Source organism: Hyperolius riggenbachi, chromosome 3 (genome assembly GCF_040937935.1).
Source record: "Hyperolius riggenbachi isolate aHypRig1 chromosome 3, aHypRig1.pri, whole genome shotgun sequence".
NCBI lineage: Eukaryota > Metazoa > Chordata > Amphibia > Anura > Hyperoliidae > Hyperolius > Hyperolius riggenbachi.
In genome coordinates this window covers 40,946,140-40,961,951 of record NC_090648.1, presented here as the reverse complement: position 1 = coordinate 40,961,951, position 15,812 = coordinate 40,946,140, and the positions used below count along the sequence as shown (strand labels likewise).

General features: G+C 40.3%; 1 protein-coding gene and 18 non-coding genes across 19 annotated transcripts in view; all 19 read right to left on the bottom strand.

Annotated features, from left to right (window-relative positions):
* The window catches only part of GUCY2D (guanylate cyclase 2D, retinal), a 604,889-nt gene that overhangs the window by 522,148 nt on the left and 66,929 nt on the right, over window positions 1-15,812 (bottom strand). The gene's annotated exons all lie outside the window — the stretch shown is intronic.
* On the bottom strand, window positions 87-158 carry TRNAW-CCA (transfer RNA tryptophan (anticodon CCA)). Its single transcript has one exon. It is a non-coding gene; the product is annotated as a tRNA-Trp (tRNA).
* Window positions 1,572-1,643, bottom strand: TRNAW-CCA (transfer RNA tryptophan (anticodon CCA)). Its single transcript has one exon. It is a non-coding gene; the product is annotated as a tRNA-Trp (tRNA).
* Window positions 2,317-2,388, bottom strand: TRNAW-CCA (transfer RNA tryptophan (anticodon CCA)). Its single transcript has one exon. It is a non-coding gene; the product is annotated as a tRNA-Trp (tRNA).
* Window positions 3,062-3,133, bottom strand: TRNAW-CCA (transfer RNA tryptophan (anticodon CCA)). Its single transcript has one exon. It is a non-coding gene; the product is annotated as a tRNA-Trp (tRNA).
* On the bottom strand, window positions 3,805-3,876 carry TRNAW-CCA (transfer RNA tryptophan (anticodon CCA)). Its single transcript has one exon. It is a non-coding gene; the product is annotated as a tRNA-Trp (tRNA).
* Window positions 4,551-4,622, bottom strand: TRNAW-CCA (transfer RNA tryptophan (anticodon CCA)). Its single transcript has one exon. It is a non-coding gene; the product is annotated as a tRNA-Trp (tRNA).
* On the bottom strand, window positions 6,041-6,112 carry TRNAW-CCA (transfer RNA tryptophan (anticodon CCA)). Its single transcript has one exon. It is a non-coding gene; the product is annotated as a tRNA-Trp (tRNA).
* Window positions 6,785-6,856, bottom strand: TRNAW-CCA (transfer RNA tryptophan (anticodon CCA)). Its single transcript has one exon. It is a non-coding gene; the product is annotated as a tRNA-Trp (tRNA).
* Window positions 7,530-7,601, bottom strand: TRNAW-CCA (transfer RNA tryptophan (anticodon CCA)). The gene has a single exon. It is a non-coding gene; the product is annotated as a tRNA-Trp (tRNA).
* Window positions 8,273-8,344, bottom strand: TRNAW-CCA (transfer RNA tryptophan (anticodon CCA)). Its single transcript has one exon. It is a non-coding gene; the product is annotated as a tRNA-Trp (tRNA).
* On the bottom strand, window positions 9,758-9,829 carry TRNAW-CCA (transfer RNA tryptophan (anticodon CCA)). Its single transcript has one exon. It is a non-coding gene; the product is annotated as a tRNA-Trp (tRNA).
* TRNAW-CCA (transfer RNA tryptophan (anticodon CCA)) lies at window positions 10,503-10,574 on the bottom strand. The gene has a single exon. It is a non-coding gene; the product is annotated as a tRNA-Trp (tRNA).
* On the bottom strand, window positions 11,248-11,319 carry TRNAW-CCA (transfer RNA tryptophan (anticodon CCA)). The gene has a single exon. It is a non-coding gene; the product is annotated as a tRNA-Trp (tRNA).
* On the bottom strand, window positions 11,991-12,062 carry TRNAW-CCA (transfer RNA tryptophan (anticodon CCA)). The gene has a single exon. It is a non-coding gene; the product is annotated as a tRNA-Trp (tRNA).
* On the bottom strand, window positions 12,737-12,808 carry TRNAW-CCA (transfer RNA tryptophan (anticodon CCA)). The gene has a single exon. It is a non-coding gene; the product is annotated as a tRNA-Trp (tRNA).
* Window positions 14,227-14,298, bottom strand: TRNAW-CCA (transfer RNA tryptophan (anticodon CCA)). Its single transcript has one exon. It is a non-coding gene; the product is annotated as a tRNA-Trp (tRNA).
* On the bottom strand, window positions 14,971-15,042 carry TRNAW-CCA (transfer RNA tryptophan (anticodon CCA)). The gene has a single exon. It is a non-coding gene; the product is annotated as a tRNA-Trp (tRNA).
* Window positions 15,716-15,787, bottom strand: TRNAW-CCA (transfer RNA tryptophan (anticodon CCA)). The gene has a single exon. It is a non-coding gene; the product is annotated as a tRNA-Trp (tRNA).

Genomic DNA, 15,812 nt, shown 5'->3' with positions numbered 1-15,812 from the left:
ATGTTTTGCCCTTTCAGAATTTTCCAATCGGTTACAGCATTTCAAGGAGTCCATGTGAAGACATGGGCTTGTGTGAAAAAGCTCACTGACCCCGACGTGATTTGAACACGCAACCTTCTGATCTGGAGTCAGATGCGCTACCGTTGCGCCACAAGGTCCCTGCATTCTTTCGTATTGGAACAGTTACATCGACGGCCTAAGAGACTTTCTTTTCTTTACAATGACAAAATGGGTTTACTGCTAGTAATGTTATACTGACAGTTTTTGGAACTGTTTGATCGACGACCTAAGAGACTTTCTTTTGTTTACAATGACAACAATGGTTTACTGCTAATAATGCTATACTCACAGAGGGTACCAGCGTTCTCTTCTCTACACAATTTTAAGCAAAAAAGAGAATACCAGAAATGCCACACAATGCTTCCATCCTCAGACACTCACTACTGTGTCCACTGCTTATTTTTCTTTGCTTTCTCTTCAAATGAAAAAGGTTAACAGCATTTTAAAAGGCAGCCACACTAAACACCTTCTTAAACACATCATGCTACAAGAAAAGTGTCATGTTCAAATGAAAATATAGCGTTTATAGTCACTTCTATACAACTGCACCAGCAGCCCCAAAAGAAGGGTTGTAGAACTTTGCCCAATTGCGTAGCAAGCTAAGGGATATTTTTTATTGCTGTGAGAGAGTGGACAGTGTACTTTCTCAGCTCCTATGAGGATAGTGAGCTAAGTGTACTTTCAATGTTTTGCCCTTTCAGAATATTACCAATCGGTTACAGCATTTCAAGGAGTCCATGTGAAGACATAAGCTTGTGTGAAAAAGCTCACTGACCCCGACGTGATTTGCACACGCAACCTTCTGATGTGGAGTCAGACGTGCTACCGTTGCGCCACGAGGTCCCTGCATTCTTGTGCATTGGAAACGTTTCATTGACGGCCTAAGAGATTTTCTTTTCTTTACAATGACAATATGGGTTTACTGCTAGTAATGTTATACTGACAGTTTTTGGAACTGTTTGATCGACGGCTTAAGAGACTTTCTTTTGTTTACAATGACAACAATGGTTTACTGCTAATAATGCTATACTCACAGAGGGTACCAGCGTTCTCTTCTCTACACAATTTTAAGAAAAAAAGAGAATACCAGAAATGCCACACAATGCTTCTATCCTCAGACACTCACTACTGTGCCCACTGCTTATTTTTCTTTGCTTTCTCTTCAAATGAAAAAGGTTAACAGCAAAAAGGCAGCCACACTAAACACTTCCTTAAACACATCATGCTACATGAAAAGTGTCATGTTCAAATGAAAATATAGCGTTTATAGTCACTTCTCTACAACTGCATCAGCAGCCCCAAAAGAAGGGTTGTAGAACTTTGCCCAATTGCATAGCAAGCTAAGGGATATTTTTTATTGCAGTGAGAGAGTGGACAGTGTACTTTCTCAGCTCCTATGAGGATAGTGAGCTAAGTGTACTTTCAATGTTTTGCCCTTTCAGAATTTTCCAGTCGGTTACAGCATTTCAAGGAGTCCATGTGAAGACATGGGCTTGTGTGAAAAAGCTCACTGACCCCGACATGATTTGAACACGCAACCGTCTGATCTGGAGTCAGACGCGCTACCGTTGCACCACGAGGTCCCTGCATTCTTGTGCATTGGAAAAGTTACATCGACGGCCTAAGAGATTTTCTTTTCTTTACAATGACAATATGGGTTTACTGCTAGTAATGTTATACTGACAGTTTTTTGGAACTGTTTGATCGACGGCTTAAGAGACTTTCTTTTGTTTACAATGACAACAATGGTTTACTGCTAATAATGCTATACTCACAGAGGGTACCAGCGTTCTCTTCTCTACACAATTTTAAGCAAAAAAGAGAATACCAGAAATGCCACACAATGTTTCTATCCTCAGACACTCACTACTGTGCCCACTGCTTATTTTTCTTTGCTTTCTCTTCAAATGAAAAAGGTTAACAGCATTTTAAAAGGCAGCCACACTAAACACTTTCTTAAACACATCATGCTACATGAAAAGTGTCATGTTCAAATGAAAATATAGCGTTTATAGTCACTTCTATACAACTGCACCAGCAGCCCCAAAACAAGGGTTGTAGAACTTTGCCCAATTGCGTAGCAAGCTAAGGGATATTTTTTATTGCTGTGATAGAGTGGACAGTGTACTTTCTCAGCTCCTATGAGGATAGTTAGCTACGTGTACTTTCAATGTTTTGCCCTTTCAGAATTTTCCAATCGGTTACAGCATTTCAAGGAGTCCATGTGAAGACATGGGCTTGTGTGAAAAAGCTCACTGACCCCGACATGATTTGAACACGCAACCTTCTGATCTGGAGTCAGACGCGCTACCGTTGCGCCACGAGGTCCCTGCATTCTTTTGTATTGGAAAAGTTACATCGACGGCCTAAGAGACTTTCTTTTCTTTACAATGACAATATGGGTTTACTGCTAGTAATGTTATACTCACAGTTTTTGGAACTGTTTGATCGACGGCCTAAGAGACTTTCTTTTGTTTACAATGACAACAATGGTTTACTGCTAATAATGCTATACTCACAGAGGGTACCAGCGTTCTCTTCTCTACACAATTTTAAGCAAAAAAGAGAATACCAGAAATGCCACACATTGCTTCTATCCTCAGACACTCACTACTGTGCCCACTGCTTATTTTTCTTTGCTTTCTCTTCAAATGAAAAAGGTTAACAGCATTTTAAAAGGCAGCCACACTAAACACCTTCTTAAACACATCATGCTACATGAAAAGTGTCATGTTCAAATGAAAATATAGCGTTTATAGTCACTTCTATACAACTGCACCAGCAGCCCCAAAAGAAGGCTTGTAGAACTTTGCCCAATTGCGTAGCAAGCTAAGGGATATTTTTAATTGCTGTGAGAGAGAGGACAGTGTACTTTCTCAGCTCCTATGAGGATAGTGAGCTAAGTGTACTTTCAATGTTTTGCCCTTTCAGAATATTACCAATCGGTTACAGCATTTCAAGGAGTCCATGTGAAGACATGGGCTTGTGTGAAAAAGCTCACTGACCCCGACATGACTTGAACACGCAACCTTCTGATCTGGAGTCAGACGCGCTACCGTTGCGCCACGAGGTCCCTGCATTATTTCATATTGGAACAGTTACATCGACGGCCTAAGAGACTTTCTTTTCTTTACAATGACAAAATGGGTTTACTGCTAGTAATGTTATACTGACAGTTTTTGGAACTGTTTGATCGACGAACTAAGAGACTTTCTTTTGTTTACAATGACAACAATGGTTTACTGCTAATAATGCTATACTCACAGAGGGTACCAGCGTTCTCTTCTCTACACAATTTTAAGCAAAAAAGAGAATACCAGAAATGCCACACAATGCTTCTATCCTCAGTCACTCACTACTGTGCCCACTGCTTATTTTTCTTTGCTTTCTCTTCAATGAAAAAGGTTAACAGCATTTTAAAAGGCAGCCACACTAAACACATTCTTAAACACATCATGCTACATGAAAAGTGTCATGTTCAAATGAAAATATAGCGTTTTTAGTCACTTCTATACAACTGCACTAGCAGCCCCAAAAGAAGGGTTGTAGAACTTTGCCCAATTGCGTAGCAAGCTAAGGGATATTTTTAATTGCTGTGAGAGAGAGGACAGTGTACTTTCTCAGCTCCTATGAGGATAGAGAGCTACGTGTGCCTTCAATGTTTTGCCCTGTCAGAATTTTCCAATCGGTTACAGCATTTCAAGGAGTCCATGTGAAGACATGGGCTTGTGTGAAAAAGCTCACTGACCCCGACGTGATTTGAACACGCAACCTTCTGATCTGGAGTCAGACGCGCTACCGTTGCGCCACGAGGTCCCTGCATTCTTGTGCATTGGAAAAGTTACATCGACGGCCTAAGAGATTTTCTTTTCTTTACAATGACAATATGGGTTTACTGCTAGTAATGTTATACTGACAGTTTTTTGGAACTGTTTGATCGACGGCTTAAGAGACTTTCTTTTGTTTACAATGACAACAATGGTTTACTGCTAATAATGCTATACTCACAGAGGGTACCAGCGTTCTCTTCTCTACACAATTTTAAGCAAAAAAGAGAATACCACAAATGCCACACAATGCTTCTATCCTCAGTCACTCACTACTGTGCCCACTGCTTATTTTTCTTTGCTTTCTCTTCAAATGAAAAAGGTTAACAGCATTTTAAAAGGCAGCCACACTAAACACTTTCTTAAACACATCATGCTACATGAAAAGTGTCATGTTCAAATGAAAATATAGCGTTTACAGTCACTTCTATACAACTGCATCAGCAGCCCCAAAAGAAGGGTTGTAGAACTTTGCCCAATTGCGTAGCAAGCTAAGGGATATTTTTTATTGCTGTGAGAGAGTGGACAGTGTACTTTCTCAGCTCCTATGAGGATAGTGAGCTAAGTGTACTTTCAATGTTTTGCCCTTTCAGAATATTACCAATCGGTTACAGCATTTCAAGGAGTCAATGTGAAGACATGGGCTTGTGTGAAAAAGCTCACTGACCCCGACGTGATTTGAACACGCAACCTTCTGATCTGGAGTCAGACGCGCTACCGTTGCGCCACGAGGTCCCTGCATTCTTGTGCATTGGAAAAGTTACATCGACGGCCTAAGAGATTTTCTTTTCTTTACAATGACAATATGGGTTTACTGCTAGTAATGTTATACTGACAGTTTTTTGGAACTGTTTGATCGACGGCTTAAGAGACTTTCTTTTGTTTACAATGACAACAATGGTTTACTGCTAATAATGCTATACTCACAGAGGGTACCAGCGTTCTCTTCTCTACACAATTTTAAGCAAAAAAGAGAATACCACAAATGCCACACAATGCTTCTATCCTCAGTCACTCACTACTGTGCCCACTGCTTATTTTTCTTTGCTTTCTCTTCAAATGAAAAAGGTTAACAGCATTTTAAAAGGCAGCCACACTAAACACTTTCTTAAACACATCATGCTACATGAAAAGTGTCATGTTCAAATGAAAATATAGCGTTTACAGTCACTTCTATACAACTGCATCAGCAGCCCCAAAAGAAGGGTTGTAGAACTTTGCCCAATTGCGTAGCAAGCTAAGGGATATTTTTTATTGCTGTGAGAGAGTGGACAGTGTACTTTCTCAGCTCCTATGAGGATAGTGAGCTAAGTGTACTTTCAATGTTTTGCCCTTTCAGAATTTTCCAATCGGTTACAGCATTTCAAGGAGTACATGTGAAGACATGGGCTTGTGTGAAAAAGCTCACTGACCCCCGACGTGATTTAAACACGCAACCTTCTAATCTGGAGTCAGCCGCGCTACCGTTGCGCCACGAGGTCCCTGCATTCTTTGGTAATGGAAAAGTTACATCGACGGCCTAAGAGACTTTCTTTTCTTTACAATGACAATATGGGTTTACTGCTAGTAATGTTATACTCACAGTTTTTGGAACTGTTTGATCGACGGCCTAAGAGACTTTCTTTTGTTTACAATGACAACAATGGTTTACTGCTAATAATGCTATACTCACAGAGGGTACCAGCGTTCTCTTCTCTACACAATTTTAAGCAAATAAGAGAATACCAGAAATGCCACACAATGCTTCTATCCTCAGACACTCACTACTGTGCCCACTGCTTATTTTTCTTTGCTTTCTCTTCAAATGAAAAAGGTTAACAGCATTTTAAAAGGCAGCCACACTAAACACCTTCTTAAACACATCATGCTACAAGAAAAGTGTCATGTTCAAATGAAAATATAGCGTTTATAGTCACTTCTATACAACTGCACCAGCAGCCCTAAAACAAGGGTTGTAGAACTTTGCCCAATTGCGTAGCAAGCTAAGGGATATTTTTTATTGCTGTGAGAGAGTGGACAGTGTACTTTCTCAGCTCCTATGAGGATAGTTAGCTACGTGTACTTTCAATGTTTTGCCCTTTCAGAATTTTCCAATCGGTTACAGCATTTCAAGGAGTCCATGTGAAGACATGGGCTTGTGTGAAAAAGCTCACTGACCCCGACGTGATTTGAACACGCAACCTTCTGATCTGGAGTCAGACGCGCTACCGTTGCGCCACGAGGTCCCTGCATTCTTTTGTATTGGAAAAGTTACATCGACGGCCTAAGAGACTTTCTTTTCTTTACAATGACAATATGGGTTTACTGCTAGTAATGTTATACTGACAGTTTTTGGAACTGTTTGATCGACGAACTAAGAGACTTTCTTTTGTTTACAATGACAACAATGGTTTACTGCTAATAATGCTATACTCACAGAGGGTACCAGCGTTCTCTTCTCTACACAATTTTAAGCAAAAAAGAGAATACCAGAAATGCCACACAATGCTTCTATCCTCAGACACTCACTACTGTGCCCACTGCTTATTTTTCTTTGCTTTCTCTTCAAATGAAAAAGGTTAACAGCATTTTAAAAGGCAGCCACACTAAACACTTTCTTAAACACATCATGCTACATGAAAAGTGTCATGTTCAAATGAAAATATAGCGTTTATAGTCACTTCTATACAACTGCACCAGCAGCCCCAAAACAAGGGTTGTAGAACTTTGCCCAATTGCGTAGCAAGCTAAGGGATATTTTTTATTGCTGTGAGAGAGTGGACAGTGTACTTTCTCAGCTCCTATGAGGATAGTTAGCTACGTGTACTTTCAATGTTTTGCCCTTTCAGAATTTTCCAATCGGTTACAGCATTTCAAGGAGTCCATGTGAAGACATGGGCTTGTGTGAAAAAGCTCACTGACCCCGACGTGATTTGAACACGCAACCTTCTGATCTGGAGTCAGACGCGCTACCGTTGCGCCACGAGGTCCCTGCATTCTTTTGTATTGGAAAAGTTACATCGACGGCCTAAGAGACTTTCTTTTCTTTACAATGACAATATGGGTTTACTGCTAGTAATGTTATACTCACAGTTTTTGGAACTGTTTGATCGACGGCCTAAGAGACTTTCTTTTGTTTACAATGACAACAATGGTTTACTGCTAATAATGCTATACTCACAGAGGGTACCAGCGTTCTCTTCTCTACACAATTTTAAGCAAATAAGAGAATACCAGAAATGCCACACAATGCTTCTATCCTCAGACACTCACTACTGTGCCCACTGCTTATTTTTCTTTGCTTTCTCTTCAAATGAAAAAGGTTAACAGCATTTTAAAAGGCAGCCACACTAAACACCTTCTTAAACACATCATGCTACATGAAAAGTGTCATGTTCAAATGAAAATATAGCGTTTATAGTCACTTCTATACAACTGCACCAGCAGCCCCAAAAGAAGGCTTGTAGAACTTTGCCCAATTGTGTAGCAAGCTAAGGGATATTTTTTATTGCTGTGAGAGAGTGGACAGTGTACTTTCTCAGCTCCTATGAGGATAGTTAGCTAAGTGTACTTTCAATGTTTTGCCCTTTCAGAATATTACCAATCGGTTACAGCATTTCAAGGAGTCCATGTGAAGACATGGGCTTGTGTGAAAAAGCTCACTGACCCCGACGTGATTTGAACACGCAACCTTCTGATCTGGAGTCAGACGCGCTACCGTTGCGCCACGAAGTCCCTGCATTCTTTCATATTGGAACAGTTACATCGACGGCCTAAGAGACTTTCTTTTCTTTACAATGACAAAATGGGTTTACTGCTAGTAATGTTATACTGACAGTTTTTGGAACTGTTTGATCGACGAACTAAGAGACTTTCTTTTGTTTACAATGACAACAATGGTTTACTGCTAATAATGCTATACTCACAGAGGGTACCAGCGTTCTCTTCTCTACACAATTTTAAGCAAAAAAGAGAATACCAGAAATGCCACACAATGCTTCTATCCTCAGTCACTCACTACTGTGCCCACTGCTTATTTTTCTTTGCTTTCTCTTCAATGAAAAAGGTTAACAGCATTTTAAAAGGCAGCCACACTAAACACATTCTTAAACACATCATGCTACATGAAAAGTGTCATGTTCAAATGAAAATATAGCGTTTTTAGTCACTTCTATACAACTGCACCAGCAGCCCCAAAAGAAGGGTTGTAGAACTTTGCCCAATTGCGTAGCAAGCTAAGGGATATTTTTAATTGCTGTGAGAGAGTGGACAGTGTACTTTCTCAGCTCCTATGAGGATAGTGAGCTACGTGTACCTTCAATGTTTTGCCCTGTCAGAATTTTCCAATCGGTTACAGCATTTCAAGGAGTCCATGTGAAGACATGGGCTTGTGTGAAAAAGCTCACTGACCCCGACGTGATTTGAACACGCAACCTTCTGATCTGGAGTCAGACGCGCTACCGTTGCGCCACGAGGTCCCTGCATTCTTGTGCATTGGAAAAGTTACATCGACGGCCTAAGAGATTTTCTTTTCTTTACAATGACAATGTGGGTTTACTGCTAGTAATGTTATACTGACAGTTTTTTGGAACTGTTTGATCGGCGGCTTAAGAGACTTTCTTTTGTTTACAATGACAACAATGGTTTACTGCTAATAATGCTATACTCACAGAGGGTACCAGCGTTCTCTTCTCTACACAATTTTAAGCAAAAAAGAGAATACCAGAAATGCCACACAATGTTTCTATCCTCAGACACTCACTACTGTGCCCACTGCTTATTTTTCTTTGCTTTCTCTTCAAATGAAAAAGGTTAACAGCATTTTAAAAGGCAGCCACACTAAACACTTTCTTAAACACATCATGCTACATGAAAAGTGTCATGTTCAAATGAAAATATAGCGTTTACAGTCACTTCTATACAACTGCATCAGCAGCCCCAAAAGAAGGGTTGTAGAACTTTGCCCAATTGCGTAGCAAGCTAAGGGATATTTTTTATTGCTGTGAGAGAGTGGACAGTGTACTTTCTCAGCTCCTATGAGGATAGTGAGCTAAGTGTACTTTCAATGTTTTGCCCTTTCAGAATTTTCCAATCGGTTACAGCATTTCAAGGAGTCCATGTGAAGACATGGGCTTGTGTGAAAAAGCTCACTGACCCCGACGTGATTTGCACACGCAACCTTCTGATGTGGAGTCAGACGTGCTACCGTTGCGCCACGAGGTCCCTGCATTCTTGTGCATTGGAAACGTTTCATTGACGGCCTAAGAGATTTTCTTTTCTTTACAATGACAATATGGGTTTACTGCTAGTAATGTTATACTGACAGTTTTTGGAACTGTTTGATCGACGGCTTAAGAGACTTTCTTTTGTTTACAATGACAACAATGGTTTACTGCTAATAATGCTATACTCACAGAGGGTACCAGCGTTCTCTTCTCTACACAATTTTAAGAAAAAAAGAGAATACCAGAAATGCCACACAATGCTTCTATCCTCAGACACTCACTACTGTGCCCACTGCTTATTTTTCTTTGCTTTCTCTTCAAATGAAAAAGGTTAACAGCAAAAAGGCAGCCACACTAAACACTTCCTTAAACACATCATGCTACATGAAAAGTGTCATGTTCAAATGAAAATATAGCGTTTATAGTCACTTCTCTACAACTGCATCAGCAGCCCCAAAAGAAGGGTTGTAGAACTTTGCCCAATTGCATAGCAAGCTAAGGGATATTTTTTATTGCAGTGAGAGAGTGGACAGTGTACTTTCTCAGCTCCTATGAGGATAGTGAGCTAAGTGTACTTTCAATGTTTTGCCCTTTCAGAATTTTCCAGTCGGTTACAGCATTTCAAGGAGTCCATGTGAAGACATGGGCTTGTGTGAAAAAGCTCACTGACCCCGACATGATTTGAACACGCAACCGTCTGATCTGGAGTCAGACGCGCTACCGTTGCACCACGAGGTCCCTGCATTCTTGTGCATTGGAAAAGTTACATCGACGGCCTAAGAGATTTTCTTTTCTTTACAATGACAATATGGGTTTACTGCTAGTAATGTTATACTGACAGTTTTTTGGAACTGTTTGATCGACGGCTTAAGAGACTTTCTTTTGTTTACAATGACAACAATGGTTTACTGCTAATAATGCTATACTCACAGAGGGTACCAGCGTTCTCTTCTCTACACAATTTTAAGCAAAAAAGAGAATACCAGAAATGCCACACAATGTTTCTATCCTCAGACACTCACTACTGTGCCCACTGCTTATTTTTCTTTGCTTTCTCTTCAAATGAAAAAGGTTAACAGCATTTTAAAAGGCAGCCACACTAAACACTTTCTTAAACACATCATGCTACATGAAAAGTGTCATGTTCAAATGAAAATATAGCGTTTATAGTCACTTCTATACAACTGCACCAGCAGCCCCAAAACAAGGGTTGTAGAACTTTGCCCAATTGCGTAGCAAGCTAAGGGATATTTTTTATTGCTGTGATAGAGTGGACAGTGTACTTTCTCAGCTCCTATGAGGATAGTTAGCTACGTGTACTTTCAATGTTTTGCCCTTTCAGAATTTTCCAATCGGTTACAGCATTTCAAGGAGTCCATGTGAAGACATGGGCTTGTGTGAAAAAGCTCACTGACCCCGACATGATTTGAACACGCAACCTTCTGATCTGGAGTCAGACGCGCTACCGTTGCGCCACGAGGTCCCTGCATTCTTTTGTATTGGAAAAGTTACATCGACGGCCTAAGAGACTTTCTTTTCTTTACAATGACAATATGGGTTTACTGCTAGTAATGTTATACTCACAGTTTTTGGAACTGTTTGATCGACGGCCTAAGAGACTTTCTTTTGTTTACAATGACAACAATGGTTTACTGCTAATAATGCTATACTCACAGAGGGTACCAGCGTTCTCTTCTCTACACAATTTTAAGCAAAAAAGAGAATACCAGAAATGCCACACATTGCTTCTATCCTCAGACACTCACTACTGTGCCCACTGCTTATTTTTCTTTGCTTTCTCTTCAAATGAAAAAGGTTAACAGCATTTTAAAAGGCAGCCACACTAAACACCTTCTTAAACACATCATGCTACATGAAAAGTGTCATGTTCAAATGAAAATATAGCGTTTATAGTCACTTCTATACAACTGCACCAGCAGCCCCAAAAGAAGGCTTGTAGAACTTTGCCCAATTGCGTAGCAAGCTAAGGGATATTTTTAATTGCTGTGAGAGAGAGGACAGTGTACTTTCTCAGCTCCTATGAGGATAGTGAGCTAAGTGTACTTTCAATGTTTTGCCCTTTCAGAATATTACCAATCGGTTACAGCATTTCAAGGAGTCCATGTGAAGACATGGGCTTGTGTGAAAAAGCTCACTGACCCCGACATGACTTGAACACGCAACCTTCTGATCTGGAGTCAGACGCGCTACCGTTGCGCCACGAGGTCCCTGCATTATTTCATATTGGAACAGTTACATCGACGGCCTAAGAGACTTTCTTTTCTTTACAATGACAAAATGGGTTTACTGCTAGTAATGTTATACTGACAGTTTTTGGAACTGTTTGATCGACGAACTAAGAGACTTTCTTTTGTTTACAATGACAACAATGGTTTACTGCTAATAATGCTATACTCACAGAGGGTACCAGCGTTCTCTTCTCTACACAATTTTAAGCAAAAAAGAGAATACCAGAAATGCCACACAATGCTTCTATCCTCAGTCACTCACTACTGTGCCCACTGCTTATTTTTCTTTGCTTTCTCTTCAATGAAAAAGGTTAACAGCATTTTAAAAGGCAGCCACACTAAACACATTCTTAAACACATCATGCTACATGAAAAGTGTCATGTTCAAATGAAAATATAGCGTTTTTAGTCACTTCTATACAACTGCACTAGCAGCCCCAAAAGAAGGGTTGTAGAACTTTGCCCAATTGCGTAGCAAGCTAAGGGATATTTTTAATTGCTGTGAGAGAGAGGACAGTGTACTTTCTCAGCTCCTATGAGGATAGAGAGCTACGTGTGCCTTCAATGTTTTGCCCTGTCAGAATTTTCCAATCGGTTACAGCATTTCAAGGAGTCCATGTGAAGACATGGGCTTGTGTGAAAAAGCTCACTGACCCCGACGTGATTTGAACACGCAACCTTCTGATCTGGAGTCAGACGCGCTACCGTTGCGCCACGAGGTCCCTGCATTCTTGTGCATTGGAAAAGTTACATCGACGGCCTAAGAGATTTTCTTTTCTTTACAATGACAATATGGGTTTACTGCTAGTAATGTTATACTGACAGTTTTTTGGAACTGTTTGATCGACGGCTTAAGAGACTTTCTTTTGTTTACAATGACAACAATGGTTTACTGCTAATAATGCTATACTCACAGAGGGTACCAGCGTTCTCTTCTCTACACAATTTTAAGCAAAAAAGAGAATACCACAAATGCCACACAATGCTTCTATCCTCAGTCACTCACTACTGTGCCCACTGCTTATTTTTCTTTGCTTTCTCTTCAAATGAAAAAGGTTAACAGCATTTTAAAAGGCAGCCACACTAAACACTTTCTTAAACACATCATGCTACATGAAAAGTGTCATGTTCAAATGAAAATATAGCGTTTACAGTCACTTCTATACAACTGCATCAGCAGCCCCAAAAGAAGGGTTGTAGAACTTTGCCCAATTGCGTAGCAAGCTAAGGGATATTTTTTATTGCTGTGAGAGAGTGGACAGTGTACTTTCTCAGCTCCTATGAGGATAGTGAGCTAAGTGTACTTTCAATGTTTTGCCCTTTCAGAATATTACCAATCGGTTACAGCATTTCAAGGAGTCAATGTGAAGACATGGGCTTGTGTGAAAAAGCTCACTGACCCCGACGTGATTTGAACACGCAACCTTCTGATCTGGAGTCAGACGCGCTACCGTTGCGCCACGAGGTCCCTGCATTCTTGTGCATTGGAAAAGTTACATCGACGGCCTAAGAGATTTTCTTTTCTTTACAATGACAATATGGGTTTACTGCTAGTAATGTTATACTGACAGTTTTTTGGAACTGTTTGATCGACGGCTTAAGAGACTTTCTTTTGTTTACAATGACAACAATGGTTTACTGCTAATAATGCTATACTCACAGAGGGTACCAGCGTTCTCTTCTCTACACAATTTTAAGCAAAAAAGAGAATACCACAAATGCCACACAATGCTTCTATCCTCAGTCACTCACTACTGTGCCCACTGCTTATTTTTCTTTGCTTTCTCTTCAAATGAAAAAGGTTAACAGCATTTTAAAAGGCAGCCACACTAAACACTTTCTTAAACACATCATGCTACATGAAAAGTGTCATGTTCAAATGAAAATATAGCGTTTACAGTCACTTCTATACAACTGCATCAGCAGCCCCAAAAGAAGGGTTGTAGAACTTTGCCCAATTGCGTAGCAAGCTAAGGGATATTTTTTATTGCTGTGAGAGAGTGGACAGTGTACTTTCTCAGCTCCTATGAGGATAGTGAGCTAAGTGTACTTTCAATGTTTTGCCCTTTCAGAATTTTCCAATCGGTTACAGCATTTCAAGGAGTACATGTGAAGACATGGGCTTGTGTGAAAAAGCTCACTGACCCCCGACGTGATTTAAACACGCAACCTTCTAATCTGGAGTCAGCCGCGCTACCGTTGCGCCACGAGGTCCCTGCATTCTTTGGTAATGGAAAAGTTACATCGACGGCCTAAGAGACTTTCTTTTCTTTACAATGACAATATGGGTTTACTGCTAGTAATGTTATACTCACAGTTTTTGGAACTGTTTGATCGACGGCCTAAGAGACTTTCTTTTGTTTACAATGACAACAATGGTTTACTGCTAATAATGCTATACTCACAGAGGGTACCAGCGTTCTCTTCTCTACACAATTTTAAGCAAATAAGAGAATACCAGAAATGCCACACAATGCTTCTATCCTCAGACACTCACTACTGTGCCCACTGCTTATTTTTCTTTGCTTTCTCTTCAAATGAAAAAGGTTAACAGCATTTTAAAAGGCAGCCACACTAAACACCTTCTTAAACACATCATGCTACAAGAAAAGTGTCATGTTCAAATGAAAATATAGCGTTTATAGTCACTTCTATACAACTGCACCAGCAGCCCTAAAACAAGGGTTGTAGAACTTTGCCCAATTGCGTAGCAAGCTAAGGGATATTTTTTATTGCTGTGAGAGAGTGGACAGTGTACTTTCTCAGCTCCTATGAGGATAGTTAGCTACGTGTACTTTCAATGTTTTGCCCTTTCAGAATTTTCCAATCGGTTACAGCATTTCAAGGAGTCCATGTGAAGACATGGGCTTGTGTGAAAAAGCTCACTGACCCCGACGTGATTTGAACACGCAACCTTCTGATCTGGAGTCAGACGCGCTACCGTTGCGCCACGAGGTCCCTGCATTCTTTTGTATTGGAAAAGTTACATCGACGGCCTAAGAGACTTTCTTTTCTTTACAATGACAATATGGGTTTACTGCTAGTAATGTTATACTGACAGTTTTTGGAACTGTTTGATCGACGAACTAAGAGACTTTCTTTTGTTTACAATGACAACAATGGTTTACTGCTAATAATGCTATACTCACAGAGGGTACCAGCGTTCTCTTCTCTACACAATTTTAAGCAAAAAAGAGAATACCAGAAATGCCACACAATGCTTCTATCCTCAGACACTCACTACTGTGCCCACTGCTTATTTTTCTTTGCTTTCTCTTCAAATGAAAAAGGTTAACAGCATTTTAAAAGGCAGCCACACTAAACACTTTCTTAAACACATCATGCTACATGAAAAGTGTCATGTTCAAATGAAAATATAGCGTTTATAGTCACTTCTATACAACTGCACCAGCAGCCCCAAAACAAGGGTTGTAGAACTTTGCCCAATTGCGTAGCAAGCTAAGGGATATTTTTTATTGCTGTGAGAGAGTGGACAGTGTACTTTCTCAGCTCCTATGAGGATAGTTAGCTACGTGTACTTTCAATGTTTTGCCCTTTCAGAATTTTCCAATCGGTTACAGCATTTCAAGGAGTCCATGTGAAGACATGGGCTTGTGTGAAAAAGCTCACTGACCCCGACGTGATTTGAACACGCAACCTTCTGATCTGGAGTCAGACGCGCTACCGTTGCGCCACGAGGTCCCTGCATTCTTTTGTATTGGAAAAGTTACATCGACGGCCTAAGAGACTTTCTTTTCTTTACAATGACAATATGGGTTTACTGCTAGTAATGTTATACTCACAGTTTTTGGAACTGTTTGATCGACGGCCTAAGAGACTTTCTTTTGTTTACAATGACAACAATGGTTTACTGCTAATAATGCTATACTCACAGAGGGTACCAGCGTTCTCTTCTCTACACAATTTTAAGCAAATAAGAGAATACCAGAAATGCCACACAATGCTTCTATCCTCAGACACTCACTACTGTGCCCACTGCTTATTTTTCTTTGCTTTCTCTTCAAATGAAAAAGGTTAACAGCATTTTAAAAGGCAGCCACACTAAACACCTTCTTAAACACATCATGCTACATGAAAAGTGTCATGTTCAAATGAAAATATAGCGTTTATAGTCACTTCTATACAACTGCACCAGCAGCCCCAAAAGAAGGCTTGTAGAACTTTGCCCAATTGTGTAGCAAGCTAAGGGATATTTTTTATTGCTGTGAGAGAGTGGACAGTGTACTTTCTCAGCTCCTATGAGGATAGTTAGCTAAGTGTACTTTCAATGTTTTGCCCTTTCAGAATATTACCAATCGGTTACAGCATTTCAAGGAGTCCATGTGAAGACATGGGCTTGTGTGAAAAAGCTCACTGACCCCGACGTGATTTGAACACGCAACCTTCTGATCTGGAGTCAGACGCGCTACCGTTGCGCCACGAAGTCCCTGCATTCTTTCATATTGGAACAG